At 33.2% G+C, this 17664-nt stretch overlaps 1 protein-coding gene across 2 annotated transcripts in view; it reads left to right on the plus strand.

Annotated features, from left to right (window-relative positions):
* Positions 1 to 11975, plus strand: part of Pak3 (p21 (RAC1) activated kinase 3) — a 43556-nt gene extending 31581 nt beyond the window's left edge. For both annotated transcript variants that reach the window (XM_073975120.1, XM_073975127.1), the window contains one exon: positions 11608 to 11975. The gene's annotated coding sequence lies outside the window, so the exon portion shown is untranslated. The remainder of the gene's footprint in view (positions 1 to 11607) is intronic.
* The last annotated feature ends 5689 nt before the right edge of the window (positions 11976 to 17664 follow it).

The following is a 17664-nucleotide window of genomic DNA, read 5'->3' on the forward strand; positions in this document are numbered from 1 at the left end:
TATATAATATAATTTTTTCTTAACAAGTAAAAAAGTGTCAGTCGGCTTTGCCGACAGATATATACCCTCAGCCAATGTGAACCGAAACTTTCACCTCCGGACAGATCGTATGTATTTAAGATCTCTTCAGAATTTTGTGGCCCTTTTTGGACATTGGAACTTGTCGACAAAAATGTGGATTAGGAATTAACTGCAATAGGACACAAATGTTGAAATTTTGTAGGTCAGGTACCCTTAGGGAGGGCCGATATGGGCAATTTTAGAAGTTAAACTAAATTTTAGGAGATCCAATGTTTGGATCAAATTGGTTGACCCATTCAAGTGATATCGTCTTAGTATTTTAGTGACATTTTTTAAATATTGGGGAGATGTACCGAAAGTTGTGGACCGGTATTGGCAATGAAACTAAGTTTGGATATAATATGACGAAGACCAAATGTTGGACCAAACCGGTTGAACAGTTCGAGAGTTATCGGGCGGTTTTCCCAAGAAATATGGACTTGCCCCTGAAAAAACTTTTACCGTCGCAATGGAGGTAGCGAATGCAAATCGCTTCAACAAAAATCAAAGTGATTCGAGAGCAGGTCTTAAAGTGAACTTATCCGAAATTTTGTGTGAGAGGTACCAGAAGGAGTAGACAAATATAGTCCATATTCGAACGTGATCTATACCTGGTAGATATATTAGGATGTGGGTTATCGTGCGCAAAATTTTTCCGAACATTTTTGAAGTTTTGTGGGGGAGGTACCTGAAGGAGTGGACCGATATAGCCCATCTTTGAATTTAAACTATGTTTTGATAAAATATTACGAAGGCCAAATTTTGGACCGAATCGACAGATCCGTTCGAGAGTTATCTTGCGCTCCAACCACTACGCAAGGTGTCATAGGGGCTTTTTGCACCTTTCCGTCCATTTTCTTAGGAAGTATGGACTTGCCCCTGATGAAACTTGTACCTTCGTATAGGGGGCAGTGAATACAAGATGGTACAAAAAAAAACCAAGGCGATTCGAGAGCAGGTCCTAAACTGAACTTTTCCGAAATTTTGTGTGGGAGGTACTCGAAGGAGTTTACCGATTGAGTCCATATTGGAACCTCATCTAAGTCTGGTAGAAATTTCATAATGTGCAAAGTATGGACCAAATCGGTTACTCCCTTCAAGAGTTGTCGTACGCACAAATTTTCCGAACATTTTCGAACTTCTGTGGGGGAGGTACCGGAAGGAGTGGACCGATATAATCCATCTTTGAACTTGAACTAAGTTTGGACAAAATATTACGAAAGCCAAATTTTGGACCGAATCGGCAGATCCGTTCGAGAGTTATCTTGCGCTCCAGCCACTACACACGGTGTCATAGGGTTTTTTGTAACTTTCAGGCTATTTTCTCAGGAAGTATGGACTTGCCCCTAATGAAGCTTACAGCGTCGTATAGAGGACAGCGAATACAACTTGCGTAAACAAAAATCAAAGCGATTCGAGACCAGGTCCTAAACTGAACTTTTCCGAAATTTTGTGTGGGAGGTACCCGAAGGAGTGGACCGATTGGGTCCATATTGGAACCTAATCTAAACTTGGTAGAAATTACACGATGTGCAAAGTATGGACCAAATGGGTTATTCCCCACAAGAGTTATCGTGCGCACAAGTTTTGCGACAATTTTTGAACATTTGTGGGGGAGGTACCTGAAGGAGTGGACCTATATGGCCCATCTTCGAACTTAAATCGAATCTGGACAAAATATTTCGATACCCAAAATTTGAACCGAATCGATTGATCCGTTCGAGAGTTATCGTGCGCACCAGCCAGCCAGAAAGACAGACGGACGGACGGACATTGCTAGATCTACTCAAAATTGTCTGAAACGGATATCGTACAAACATACTTGGGGTCTAAAACCATTATTTCGATGAGGCACATTTTTGGTCGTATCAAAGTGTAAATACCCTCTTTAGCCTAAAGGCTGAGGGTATAAAAAGGTACCTTTTCAATGAAAAAAGTACTATTTTAGTACTTTTCGAATTTTTTTATTTTCCATCCCTGATACAAAACCATAACAAAGCCATAGAAGAAATAAGACTAGACAAAATGCATGCAATAAAAAATGTTTATGAACCAATGTATAGAAACATTACCCATAACAGAAACGATGCAGGTTGCAGGTACCACTGTGCAACATTTTTAAGGTGATCTTGTGCAAATAATTCGAACTGAGGATTTTTTTTAAAGTACAGACCCAATCGACAAGAAACCCTAGTTGGGTTTTGTTGTGTCAGATCCAGCTAGGATTTTACGGCACCATCTTGGTTAAATATTGAGTTTTTAAAGAAATTCGGGGCTATATCTCTGAAATCAATGCGATTCTTCTTCTGACCCCCGAAGCAAATTTGTAGATAAGGACAAGAATAAAATATTTGGAGAAATAATGAACTCGAAAAACTACATTTATTGCCTTAAATTTCAAAATATATGCAAATATTCCACAATTTTTATACATTTCGTACCGTATCTCCAAAACCGTTATTTTTTTCTGAATATTTTCTTTTGAAAAAATATTCCCTGGAATGTAATACACAACTCTTCGGAACATGTAATTGTTGTAAAATGCCTCTATGCCGTTGTTTTAAGTACATTTTTCAACGACGATTTAATAAAAATGTCAATGTAGTGAAATCCGAAATGCGAAAATAAACTGTTGGTGTAAACTGTGTTTGAAATAAGCGTTGTAAAAGATGTGGTGCAAAATACCGCTGAAATAACATGAAGTAAGCATTTTAGAGTTTCAGAATGTTCTAAAGAACTTTATTTGGAAGATTTTTGCCAAAGGTTACTTGGTTCAACTCCCAATAGTTTAGCCGATACTGACCAGAATTTCAGCAATTATGTAAAATTTTCTATATTTTATAGATTTTGATGCCCTAGATGGAGTTTTTCTTATGGGTTTTTTTTTTAAAAGATAGTTTCTACTAGTTTAGGGCTACAATATTGCTAATGACAGCAAGGCCTATTCGTTTCTGAGATAAAGGCCTGATAAATGCAAAAAAGTGTAGATTTAGCCCGGTTTAGATGAGGCCATAAAATCCGAACTGGATCTGACAGGACAAAACCCTACTAGGGCTTTTTAGTCTAAATATGTACTTTCAAAAAATGCATACTAGAAGTTGTTTGCATTTTCAGTGTTGCATAGTGTAATTACGCACAAGGTACCAATCTTTTATAAAGGAAAACCCAAAAAGTTAGAACACTAAAGATGGCATAACTCACGCATTTTTCAATCGATTTCATTAGTTTTCCCCATTTTGTAAAGCTAACTCATTTTCCTTCTTGATATAAGTAAATAAGTACGCAGTTTGGTGGCTTCTACGCAGCCTAGAGCACGAGGAAAAGCATTTTCCTGTTTTTTTAAGCGTTTTTGTCACACTTAAATCACTATAACTTAACCATTTGTTACCCGATTTTTAAGAATTATGGCTTTGTTCAAAAGACATGATTTTTACATTTTATATAAAAAATAAGCGGTAAAAGTCCGTTGTGGAAAAAAGAAGTTATGTCCGTTTTAAGTTGAAAATCCAAGAAACCCCGTTTTTCACTACATTTACCGTTATAAAATCAAAAATGATAACTGCTGAATTTGTGTTTTTCAAATCAAAATCAAATTTGATATATATAGCTCAGACAAAGAATCAGTATTAATTGCAACAAAATAGTTTATCATGTTAAATGACAATTGGTGCAAACATCTGAACATTTTGCGTTTCGAAATTTATTTATTTTTGCAATTTGATTCTTTATTGACCCTACTTTCAAGATTTAAAAATGATTATTCAGTTCTTAACACTTATGTTACAGAAATGTATGAAATATCGAAGGATCACGTGTTTTAGTCTGCTCAAAACATATGCAAATCCGTGGTTCGAATATTTATTACCTAATTTTTGTTGAGTTTTTTTGTATTGATTGGCATAAGATGGTTTTTAATCAGAAGAGGGGAGCAAAAATCTTACATTTTATGCTGCCTATGTTTAATATTGACAGACAAGTATGCCGAAAACAAGACATTTATAATTTTTTAAGAAAAGCAAAAGTTATGGTCCGATATTTTTATCAAAGATATGCAAAAATGTTTATTTCTGAAAATTGTGGATCCAATGCAGTCCAGAAATAAATATAAGAACATGACAATATTTAAAATTGAGCTGTATACCTAGTAAAAAGTATTAAAATCGCTATAAGATGGGAAGGAGGTGAATGGACGACTATATCTGCTGCAGGGGATAATCAAATAATGATGCGAATTATTAAGCAGGTCTCTCAGACGTCATGAACAGATGATAAACAAAGGTTTTACATCGATAAATCTATAAAACTCTCCAATACATACTATAGATACCGGTGTACCAATATTGTACCAATTGTAGGAAAACAGTAATTTCCAGAAAAAAATTCAAGTTTTCATATAAACTTTGCAAAAAATGTTTCGAATTGATTTTGAAGTTGTAAAATCGAGTAGTTTTCGTCGAATTAAATCAATATTTGAGTTATATGACTTGGAACAAGTAAAAAAAGTATCAGTCGGCTTTGCCGACAGAGATAAACCCTGAGCCTGTGTATTTTGAAACAATTTTTTCCCAAAAAACGTATGTATTTAGAGGGTTTTAAAGTTTTTGGGCGTTTGGACCGACAAAAATGTTGATTAGGGTTAAAGATCAAAAATTTTGCGGAGGAGATACTAAAAAGAATGGATCTCCAGCCACTACATATGGTGCCATAGGGGGTTTTTACACCCTTCGGGCAGTTTGCTCAAGAAGTATGGACTTGCCTCTGAAAAAACGTTTACCATCGTAAATGAGGCAAGTTGCTTCAACAAAAATCAAAGTGATTCGATATCAGGTCTTAAAGTGAACTTATCCGAAATTTTGTGTACCTGATGGAGTAGACAAATATAGTCCATATTTCAACTTGATCTATATCTGGTATATATATTAGGATGTGTAAAGTATGAACCAATTCGGCCACTACCTTACAGAGGTACCGTACGAACAATTTTTCCGAACATTTTTGAACTTTTGTGAGGGAGGTACCTGAAGGAGTAGACCGATATGGCTTATCTTCGAATTTAAACTATGTTTGGACAAAATATTACTAAGCCGTTCGAGAGTTATATTGCGCTCCAACCACCTCACACGGTGTCAGGGGGGTTATTTGCCCATTCAAGGCTATTTTCTCAGGAAGTATGGACTTGCCCCTGATGAAACTTGTACCGTCGTATGGAGGGCAGTGAATACAAGTTGCTAAAATAAAAATCACAGTGATTCGAGAAATGGCCCTAAACTGATCTTTTCCGAAATTTTGTGTGGGAAGTACCCGAAGGAGTGGGCCGATTGAGTCTATATTGAAACATCTAAGTATAGTACACATTTTACGATGGGCAAAGTGTGGACCAAATCGGTTGCTCCCTTCAAGAGTTATCGTCCGCACAAATTTTCCGAACATTTTCGAACTTTTGTGGGGTAGGCACCGGAAGGAGTGGACCGATATAGCCCATCTTCGAACTTAAACTAAGTTTGGGCAAAATATTACGAAAGCCAAAATTTGAACCGAATCGGTTCATCCGTTCGAGAGTTATCGTGCGCACCAGCCAGACAGACAGACAGACAAACAGACGGACGGACGGACATTGCTCAATCGACTCCAAATTGTCTGAAACACATTTCGTCCAAACATACTTGGGGTCTAAAACCATTATTTCTATGAGGCACATTTTGCCCGTATGAAAGTGTATATACCCTCGTAAGCATAAATGCTGAGGGTATAAAAATCATTTGGTTGTTGCTTTTTTCACTCATACATTCACACATGCATTTGTTTTGTTTGTGATCCTATGGTCGGCGCTGGTTCAAATGACGCTACGACTATCGCTAACCTTAAACGAGTGTTTTATTAATGGATTTTCGCAAAAAGCTCTAAAGAAACTTCCAGACATCTGAGCAAGACGCTTTGTTGTCTACAAAGTTTTTCAAAAAAAGTTTTAGTGTACGTTTTTAGTGCACGCATTTAACATGTACCTGAAAACCTAGAGATCTCGCTCTAGAAGAGCGAAAGAAAAAATTGTGCCTATATCCAATCCTAGGAAATCTACTCACTATACATCGTCGTACATGGTAATAACCCTCCGATCTCCGCTAATTAAAATCCTTTACACCCTATTACTTCCTTTATTCTCAGAAGAGCACCCCAAACTTCAGACCACCACACAACTTGCACTACTACATTAAGGGGTTATGGCCACTCATTGAGCACGAAAAATTAAATTTTTCATTAATTTTACAAGAAATCTACCAATTTTTTCAGAAGATTTTGTTTTTATCTGAATTTTTTTTTGTTGAAAAATGTTCCGACAAATGGCCGCCTACGAAACGCTGTTTTTACTAAAGCATAAACCGATCAGTATATGTTTTTGTGGGATCATTAAGAACCTAATAATCTTGTACTTAAGCGAAGCGCAATTAAAAAATATAAATTATTAAAAAATTTTAAACTGTCAAAGTCAAAATTTCGATTTTAACTAAAAAAATTGATAGTTCTTTCGCCATAAATCCGTCACAAATTTTTTTTAGTCTCTCGCTTAGGTACAGGCTTTTTATATGTACAATAATCCCACAAAACCATATGAAGATCGGATCCTCCGTTTTCGAGCTACAGTGGGCAACGCATTCCAAAATGCCATTTTGAGAAAACCGCGTTTCAAACTTCGATGTAAATTTGTAAGTGGCCATAACCCCTTAAAGAAGTGGATCGCAGACTACATTACAGTTAAAATTCCCCAAAGACTCCCAATGCTTGTGGCTATGGATATGTCCAAGGTCTCTAATATAAAAGAGACAGTCCTCTTAGAAGGAAGACATTTCCCCCAATATGTATTTCTCTGCTCTCTAGCTCAATTCTTATGTCACAAAGACTCCTTCCTACTCCTCTATCTGACGATAATTCCATATCCTTGCTACAAAGGTATAAAACGAATCAAAAATTATATTTTTTTTTTCTATTTTTTTTTTTTCGAACGTTCCCACGCCTCACTTTCCCACCCCTGCCGACCGAGGGGGCGACCCCCCTTTTACGTAGGGATCGCGTACACACCATGATCCGCATCATGATGGGGTATGAGAGGGAAATTGAAAACCAGCTACAGAATTTACTTCATCAGCTAGTTAGTTACTTACTAATACATTTTTATATACTATTCATTTAAAAATAAAATTATGTTAGATTTTATAAGGTCAAGGCTCATGCCAAAGTCTACATTACAATACATGGAATTAAAATCTACACACATTTTGTTAATAGGATCTCCCATAGAGTAATTCGTGCGGTGGAAATCTCTAAATAAGGGTTGATAGTTTCTAATTGTTCTACAAGGAACATTTATTCTAATAGATGATATTAAGAAATCCGAGGGAATATTACCCATTAAAATTTTATGCACCATCATAGTGTTTAACATTGTGCGTCTACTTTTTAATGTAGGTAATCGAATTAATTTTAACCTGCTTGTATATGAAGGCAAGACAAAATCGCTATTCCAATGTAAACCTCTCAGTGCAAAAAGCAAAAATTGTTTCTGCACTGATTCAATTTTATCAGAATACATTGCGTATTGAGGGTCCCATACAACAGAACCATATTCTAATATAGGTCTTACAAGTGACGTAAATAGTTGTTTTGTTATATAGGGATCTGAAAATTCTTTGGCCCATCTTTTTATAAATCCTAAAACTCCATGCGCTTTATTAACAATAGAAATTACATGATTATTAAATTTTAATTTTCGATCCATCAAAAGGCCAAGATCAACGAATGATGCTACAGTTAATAATTGAGAACCGTTAATATTGTATTGCCTTATTAACCCACTTAGCGCCGAGAATTTTTTTTGTGAGAAAACTTAAAATTGTTTATGAAAATTATATTTCTGAGACTTTTTAAGCATTTTTTAAAAAATAACTTTTTTCTCTACAACGTATAGTTTTCCTGCAATCGGGCCTTCTTTTAAAAGTGCCAAAAACTTTGGAGGGTAATATTGGTGTATCCTTACATGCCAATCCCTTGGTTTTTGGTTGAGAAAGTACTCTTACTATATTCCTAACAAATCCCTGACCTTATATGATTCTAACATTTATGATTAAATTTTTATCACATATTTAAATTTTTCATCAAAAGTCGAAAATTACCAAAAAGTCGATTTTTTTGAATCGCTTGGGTTTTAGGCCAATTGCGTGAAAATAGGTAGGTCAAATGAAGCATTATAAGCGTGAAATGATAGATAACAGACAATACTATAACAAAATGCAAAAAACCCCACAAACATATTCGAAAAAGCCAGAGTTTTACGTCAATTTTTGCAACCATTTTTTGTGGCGTTTAAACGACCAGTGGCTTTATCTGGGTTAAAGAAGAAGATCTGGAAAAACACATATGTTTACATTTTTTTAAGTTTAAGTCCATACAGTTGATTTTACACCATTGAAAAAGGCTATTTAAATCACTCTGGAGAAGATCAGCTTGCTTTTCCGATTTATGAGTAATGAATAGCTTGACATCATCAGCGTACATTAGCAATCTAGAATGCATTATTGAGTTTGGCAAGTCATTTATAAATAAAAGAAAGAGAACCGGTCCGAGGTGACTTCCTTGCGGAACACCCGATGGCACGTCAATCGATTTTGAGACACATCCATCAAACAAAACTGTTTGTGATCTATTTTGTAAATAAGAAGATATCCATCTTACTAAATTAGTATTAAAGCCCATATAATCTAATTTATACAACAAAAGCCTATGGTTAACCCTATCAAATGCTTTGCTGAAATCTGTATATATTGTGTCAGTTTGATTATGCCGAACAAATCCTTTTATTACATATCTGTGAATACGTTTCGGGACTTAATAAGATTTTTGGAGATATGATTTTAGTGTTATTTACACCTTTATTTTCTACGCTTGTGATAAATTTTCTCTTTCTCATAAGAAACATATACAGTTTGACAAGTAATTGTTTTCAAACTGAGAAAACGAACACTTTTCATGCATTAATTACTAAAAATTACAAATAGTTGTGATAAAAATGTCGGTTTTTTTGCAAAAATTAGTTGGTCGACTTATTTAAGACCAAAATGAATGGATAAATAAAAAATTAATCCGCTTAGTTCAACAATAAAAGCCAAAAGAATAATTAACATGTAATGCAAGGTGCCAAGAAAATGTTTTCAAAATGTAATTAAGGCTCCAAAATACCCCATGTTTTCGGTAAATGCTTAAAAATCATGACATTTTATTAATTTCATTTTTAACTAGGACTAGTTGCTAACGAGTATCAGCAATATTAGGCATGGGATATCCCCACTAAGAGGGTTACCATATGGACCAGGGGGTATCAGATCACATTGCATGTAAACAATGTCCTATAGGTCTCAAGCCGAGAATATCTAAAAACTAAGACGTTTTATGAGCGTTTTGGTTTACCAAAATGGTATGATATCAATTACAATGAATATTTCCTACAGCAGAACTCGATCAGGAGGGTTGCCAGATCGACTAAAAATGTACCAGGTCTTAATAACAGTAAACTGGACCTCCTAGGCCCACAATTAGATCTTAAAAGTAGTTTATTTAACTAAAATTTAATTTAGGGATAAGGATATTCACTAAAACAAACCAAAATATAAGCAAGAAGTACAAAAATCGCTTAGAAATGCATATGGAAGATATTGCTAAATTATACTGAGCTTGCTATAGACAGCCAATTTTATCTATTAACAGCCAGATTGAGAAATTCCCGTAAGTTTTCTGGCTTTGATGGTATACCATGGTAACACTGTAGCATTATTTCCCCGTCCCTTAGAAATTTTTGTCACAGTATTACTTTACAGTACACGAAATGTCTCAAGTAGGTCATAGTAAGCATTTGCGAAAATTGTAGAAATCTGTACCCCACAAATTTCTAAGGAATATTAGTCTCTAAATGTGCTATTTTCGACTGTTTCATGAAATATTCTTATCTCTTAGTAAATTTTGAGTTGAATGAACCACTTGTAGGCTGTGGTTGTAGGCCTAGTTGGTCCCTTTTACTGTTAATAAGACCTGATACTTTTTTAGTCGATCTGGCAACCCTCCTGATCGAGTTCTGCTGTAGGTAATATTTATTGTAATTGATGGAAGTCCATCCGGGTGAACTAAAAATACTCATAAAATGTCTTAGTTTTCAGATATTCCCGGTCTGAGACCTATAGGACATCGTTTACATGTAATACGGTCTGGTACCCCCTTGGTCCATATGGTAACCCTCTTAGTGGGGATATTCCATGCCTAATATTGTTGGTACTTGTGAGCAACTATTGCTTTTTAAGAATAAAATTCATAAAATGTCATGATTTTTAAGAATTTACCGAAAACATGGGGTATTTTGGAACCTCAATAACATTTTGAAAACATTTTCTTGGCACCTTGCATTACGTGTTAATTATTCTTTTGGTTATTATTGTTGAACTAAGCGGGTTAATTTTTTATTTATCCATTCATTTATCCATTCTTAAATAAGTCGACCAACTAATTTTTGCAAAAAACCCGACATTTTTATCACAACTATTTGTCATTTTCTAGTAATTAATGCATGAAAAGTGTTCGTTTTCTCAGTTTGAAAACAATTACTTGTCAAACTGTAGGTATTTTCTTAATAGATACAATATAATTTATCAGCTTTTATGTTTTATTTCGAATTGAAAGACCTGTAATAAAACTTTTATAAAATCAATCAATCGTCTATAATTCACACTATTGTTTTTTCTAGTTTCTTATATAATAAAAATGTTAGTTAATTTAAATTATCCATCCCTGTCTTTTACACTGAGAAATGGTGTCTCTCACACGCCCGTTATTAAGGTAGAATTTGACGTGACATAGCCATAACGCCATAACCAAAACACAATTGATTTCTTATGGTTATGCCTATGGCATTATGTTATGTCACTACTAATGGGTACTTTACACGGTATGTTTTTTACATATGAGTTGTCACTTCTCCAATACAAAATGTATATGCAAAGTGACAACTCATATGTAAAAAACATATCGTGTAAAGTACCCATAATAGAATACATTGATTTCCATAGGTTTGGTTCAATCAGCTGATTGATGTGGCCTTATGACATATGTCACGTCTATTTCTACCTTTACATATTAATCGTTTGTTGTCGATTGAACTTTTCAAACAGATTTATGGCATGTTTACATATAACGGGATTTAATAAACCCTGTGGGTTTTTTATGTCAATTCCATTGCGTATACGTAAAAAAAAGAAGGTTGACACGGCAAAAAGCTCTAATGTGTATGGCGTTTAATAGTCTTCAGACTATGTAAAAATTAAAAGAGGTCAATGGTCATATTTCTTACATGTAATTTGTAACGGTAAAATGTAGTTTTAAAAGCCAACAAATGTGTCCAATAAGAAATATATTATTATAAAATATATTAAATATATTATTTTGTTTAAAAAATATAAATAACCTTAAACAACTCAAAATAACAACAATTTTTTTTCATTGTTTTCCTTGCAGATTCAGATGTAACACAATTTTGACACGATAAATTACAACCACCTGCCAACAAATGAAACAGATGACAACGAAAAATATGGACAAAACATTTCAAAATAAAAAAACTACCAATCTGTCTCTTCATTTTGGAAATAGCTACCATTAAAACAACAATAATTCATCACTTTAAAACAAATTGGTTTGATTAATTTTCTACTTCGCTACTCTTCTTCCCAACACCCTACCCCTGGTAAATAATATTCAAACTCTGTTGGCCTGTGTATATGATGCTTATGACAACAACAAAAGGATGGAGAACACCCCACGCAACGTTTTCAATTAACTAACCAATATCATTCTGAAAAGAGAAACAACAATGAAAAGAAAAATACTAAACTAAAACGAAAACTAGACTCACAAACAAAAAAACTTTACTATTTTACAAAGCAAAAACAAAACGCAATACATATTGTCTTCTGTAGGAATTTTCGTAGTGTAGAAAACAAAGTAAGAAAAAACAAATATCATAAATAACAATTTTTAAAACGTATACTTTGTGCATTATTATACAAAAGAAAAAACAATGAAAAACATTAACTAGAATTAAAAAAAAGGAAAAATAAAATACATTAATGAAAATGTGCTATTTTATGTAGAAAAGAAAAACTAAATGAATAATTAAGTTATTTTAATGAAATTGAAAAAAATAATAAAATATTATTGCTTAACTTTATTACCATAACGAAAACAAAAGTAATGAGAAAAAAGAAAAAACAACCTATTGCCAAAATTTTAATTTTAAATTTATTATTTTTTTGTAAATTTATTTTTTAATTTGATATATACATAGTTTATATATTATATATGTATGTAAAATGTAATGTTATTATTATGATTATTATTAACTAAAAGAAAAGAAAAAAGCAACAAACAAGAGAAATGTGATTCAGGCGATGATTTTTTTAAACCAAGTTTTTATTATTATTTTATTTTGCAATCAATTATTTTTTGATTTTTTTTCTACTTTTAGATAATAGTTAAATTTATTAAAAAAAAACACACACACACACACAGACACACACACAAAATCTATGTAATTTAAAGTTGAAAAAAGTATACAAAAGTGCCATTAGTTTTCAAAGTAACAACAACCATATTTATGTATACTACATCACACATACTCTCCAACTGGTAAATTATAGAAGAAAGTAACCGTAATAAAGTCAAATCAACGGCATTTTTGTGAAAATTCAGTTTTGTATACATTATCTTTATGCATTTTCAATTCAAGGCACTAGAGTTCTGTCCAGTTTTTCCAGGGCATATGTACACAATGTCAGTCCATAATTTCCATAGTTTTTTTTATAACAACAACAAGTAACGACCAGATTTTTAATGGTGCCAAAAAACAATAATATTCCAAACAAAAAACACACACAGATATGAAAATGAAGATCTAATATAAATATAAAATACAATTTTAAATTATATAGCAAGTTTTTTATATGCATACATAAATAATTATTGGCCTATATATATGCAAAATATATAGAAAGAAAGGACTAATATTTGCGCACAATAAAATTATGTTTTTTTGTAACTTATTTTTTGTTTGATTTCTTCCTCTTCCTTTTCTTTTAAATATGGTAAAACCGCCAAATGTAGTAAAAGTTGTAAACTGTTCCCATATGAATTTTATGGTGTCTGAAGTAAAGGAACGCTTTTCGAGTAAAAAGTGGTAAAACTTGAAGATTCTTGCACATAAAGGAACAGAGCTAATATGTTGTTAAGTTTAGAGGCAACATCGGGAAGTTGTGGAAGTTTTCAATGCTATTTTTCAATCTGATATACAATTAGAACTGGTTTCAGAAAGTAAGCCGGCCCAGATGTGGTTGTAAAATTTCGTTTTTGTAAAATTTCGTCTATCGTTTTATCTTTTGAACTTAGAAATCCCACGTAGGTTTGATGGGAAGCTTTCGCCACTAGGATACATACGCCAACAAACGATGATTTTGAAAACTATAAAGTCAAACACAAAATAATTGTTTGAGTGAAATTTTGTGTGGTTTCGCCGTTTTTACAGTGTTGGACTTGCTTATATCAAGGGAATAGTACATACATCTTTACCGTATGAGACCAATTGTTTATATACATTAGTTTTACCAGAGCATTATATGACTAATTATTTCATGACATATTTTCCTATTCCTACATTTAACTCACGGATATCCCAATCCTCATCAGTCTCCAACATAAACAGCCCTATTCTGAACGCATGGGAGTTGGGAATTTTTTCCCATTCCCACATTTTCGTATTCTGAACAAAATTTTGTGGGAGTTTTTTTCCCATTTCCCATCTCCCCTCATTCTGAATGAAGTTCGAATTGGGAATTTGTTCCCATGGGAAAAAAGTATACATTCTCTATCTTGAATTGTGGGAGAATTTTGTGTCTTTTTGTGGGAAAAATCTCCCCAGCAAACAGTGTGGGAGTTTGAAAAAAAAAAAATTCAAGAAATTTCATATTTTTATGAAATTTCATATTTTAAGACATCTACACGACAAAATTATTGCAAATATTTATAATCGCCAAGTGTTTGCTTAATAAAAGCATACAAAATGTACTGTAAAATATGTCATTAGTAGACTTCGGATTTTGCATATTCTTATATGTCTTGTGCCAGACTATGAAAATTTTCATGAAAATATTTTGAGTTTATGGGTAAGAAGGGTAAAAGGGAGCGCCTTCACCTCCGCTCTCTTCTAAAAGCTAGAAAATTTTCGTGTGTTATTTTCAGTGTCTGACACAAGAGTATGATACAAAAACCTGCAAGAATCTAACATGTTTTACACCGATAAAAAATTTTCCTTTATGTTATCGAACAAAACAAAAAAAGTAGTAAAAATTAGTAGATTTTTGCAGTTCTGTATGTCCATATGTATTGAAATACGAGAAAAAGAGTCATGGTTGATTCTATTAACGCAGAACAACAAGTAAAAACAAATCAATTTCAAAAGAATTTTTGGCAATAATTATTAAAATATATTGGAAAATAACCATAATATATACAATCTTTACAACTTTTATTCATTTTCGTAATATAACTTTCGGGTTTTTTAAATCAGACGACCAACGTTCTATTGAAAACGTGTTAGTCTCCTCAACGACACGACAAAGATCACAGGCGTACATACATATATGCCAAATTATTGCAATGCTATTCCATTTTCCGAAATGCCTTTTCTTGAATAGGATCGTTATTTTTGAACGTAGAAGCTTGAAATTTTGCAAGGGCATGTGTTTTAGTTTTAGATTCAATCACAAACGTATTTTATTATTATTATTATTATTTTTTTTTTTTTTTTGAGATACGTCTTCGGATTTTTATGGTGACGATATGTAATAACAAGCAAAAATATGTAATAATCGAGAAAAATATCCGAACTTATATTTTTGAATTTTTTTAAAAATATGCAAAATACGAGTTCTAGCGATCATTAGGAATAAGTAAAACTAGCGATATACTCGTTAAACCCCTAACTAAAATTACTCGGTATCAACATACAATTTTTAAATTCGTTACAAACTTAAAAAGTTCCTATTACTTTTTACATAAAAATTATGTTTGCCTACTAATTAAAAAATGCTTACACCAATTCGCACAATCTGAAGAAAATGTGCTTATTAGAACAACATCACACATCGTTGACTCCATTCACTTAAAAAATCCATAAATCAATGCACGGTTGTTGAATTAAGTAAGTTGTGCTTTTGCTAATCTAATTCAAAAACCGCGAATTCAATGCAAATAGGCATTTTGTATTACAAAACAAAATTACAGCCCCCTAAAAGTATGCTATCATAATTTGGTGTAACTAATTTCGAATTTCGAAAATTCAATTCCCATGATTTGATGTTCCCACGTGGTTGAGAATATGGAAAACGTGGGAATGGGAAATTTCGCTCCCATGGGAAACAGTTCCCATGGGAATGTTCAGAATAGGGCTGAAAATTAAGAGGACTTCGAAATTTATTGATTAAAAGATCTGAAAAAGATAATTCGGCACAATATTTTCACAATCATAGATTGTGAATAATAAAAATTATTTGCTCTGTTCCAGAACCTGCAAGAAGCTACTATTTTTTACTACGCACGGTGCTCTTGAATCAAATTTAAATGGAAGGTGCTTACACCTGGGAAGTTTTTGCGGATTCTGAAACTACAATGTTCATAGATGAGAAAAATCGAAAAAAATCGCTGGAGCGCTTTTTAAATAAATCGCGATTCAAGTTGACATTTTTAGTGGTTGTTTAGGTTTTTGCGATCTTGCTTGGAAACCGCAAGTCCTATCAAAATTTGAATAAAGAAAATGTTGTAGCTATCAAAATTCTCTACAAGATTGACCTTAATGATATTTTCGTAGGTTTTACAACTTTTGAGATATAGAAGTTGAAATTGGGACAATTCAAATTCAATTCAATTCTGTATCGTCTCCTTATAAAACAATGTCATACTACAATTTCCCAACTTAAACTTATATATCTAAAAAAATGGCACAACCTAGGAAAAATTACATAAGCCAGTCCTGTAGAGAATTTTCGCAGCTATAAGATTTTCTCAGGTCCCATGCCAATAGCGTTGAGCGTGAAAACTTCAAGAACAAACTTGGCATCACTTGCACATTTTCCATGTGGTTGTTGTTATCAACGCGCAACGCGTCACACAACGGACCGTATGTATTGGCCCATAAGACTTGCCGTATTCAAGCAAAATCGCGAAACCCTAACAAGAAACCTAAAAATGTAAACTGAGCTTCTTTATCTCAAAAATGGTACAGCCTGAGAACAAATCGTAAACGTTGATCCTGTAGAGAATTTTTTGAAGCTACAACATTTTCTTTAGCTCCATTTCGATTGGACTTGCGGTTTCCAAGCAAAATCGTGCAAACCTAAAAAAACACCTCAAAATGTGAATTTTGACCGCGATTTATTTAAAAATCCCTACAGCGATTTTTTCTTGTTTTTGGATTTTTCTCATCTATGAACATTGCTGTTTCAGAATTCACAAAAACTTCCCCTGTGTAAGCGGTTTTCATTAAAAGTTAGTTAAGGCACCCTTCATGGTATTGTTTTATAAGGGGGCGATACAACAGTCAGTGCATTGTCCCAATTTGAACTTCAATATCTCAAAAATGGTAATACCTACGAAAATACCGTAAAGGTCAATCTTGTAGAGAATTTTCATAGCTACAACATTTTCTTCAGTCTCATTTTGATAGGACTTGCGGTTTCTAAGCAAAATGGTGAAAACCTAAACAACCCCTAAAAATGTCAACTTGAATCGCGATTTTTTTAAAAAGCGCTCCGGCGATTTTTTTTTTATTTTTCTCATCATGAACATTGTAGTTTCAGAATCCGCTTCCCAGGTGTAAGCACCTTCCATTTAAATTTGATTCAAGAGCACCGTGTACGATAACATTTTTGCCTTTATGTTATCGGAAAAAATATTAAAAATTAGTAGAATCTTGCAGTTCTGGAACAGACCAATTATTTATTTATAATAAATATTTGGTCTGTTCCAGCACCTGCAAGAAGCTACTATTTTTTACTACGATAACATTTTTTCCTTTATGTTACCGGAAAAAATAGTAAAAATAAGTAGATTCTTGCAGTACTGGAACAGACAAATTTATATATAGTAGGAGGTTGTAATAAATTAAATTTTATGTTATCGGAAAAAATAGTAAAAATTAGTAGATTCTTGCAGTACTGGAACAGACCAATTATTGGCCTGTTCCAGTACTGCAAGAATATACTAATTTTTACTATTTTTTCCGATAACATAAAGAAAAAAAGGTTATCGTAGTAAAAAATAGTAGCTTCTTGCAGGTTCTGGAACAGAGCATATTTGTAACAATTTTTGTTTCCTTCGAACAAAAAAACGACAAACTTCGTGAGATCTACTTTAGGAAGATGTACGGGAGACAGCTTGTAACCAACGTAGAACCATTTCCTTCTCCCACTCGATAACTTACGGATTAGTTGCTGTCCTCAATGGTTTACATTTTTACAGCGGCAA

This window comes from Musca autumnalis, unplaced genomic scaffold, assembly GCF_047663935.1.
Source record: "Musca autumnalis isolate F117 unplaced genomic scaffold, ASM4766393v1 scaffold_1, whole genome shotgun sequence".
In the NCBI taxonomy this organism is placed as follows: Eukaryota; Metazoa; Arthropoda; class Insecta; order Diptera; family Muscidae; genus Musca; species Musca autumnalis.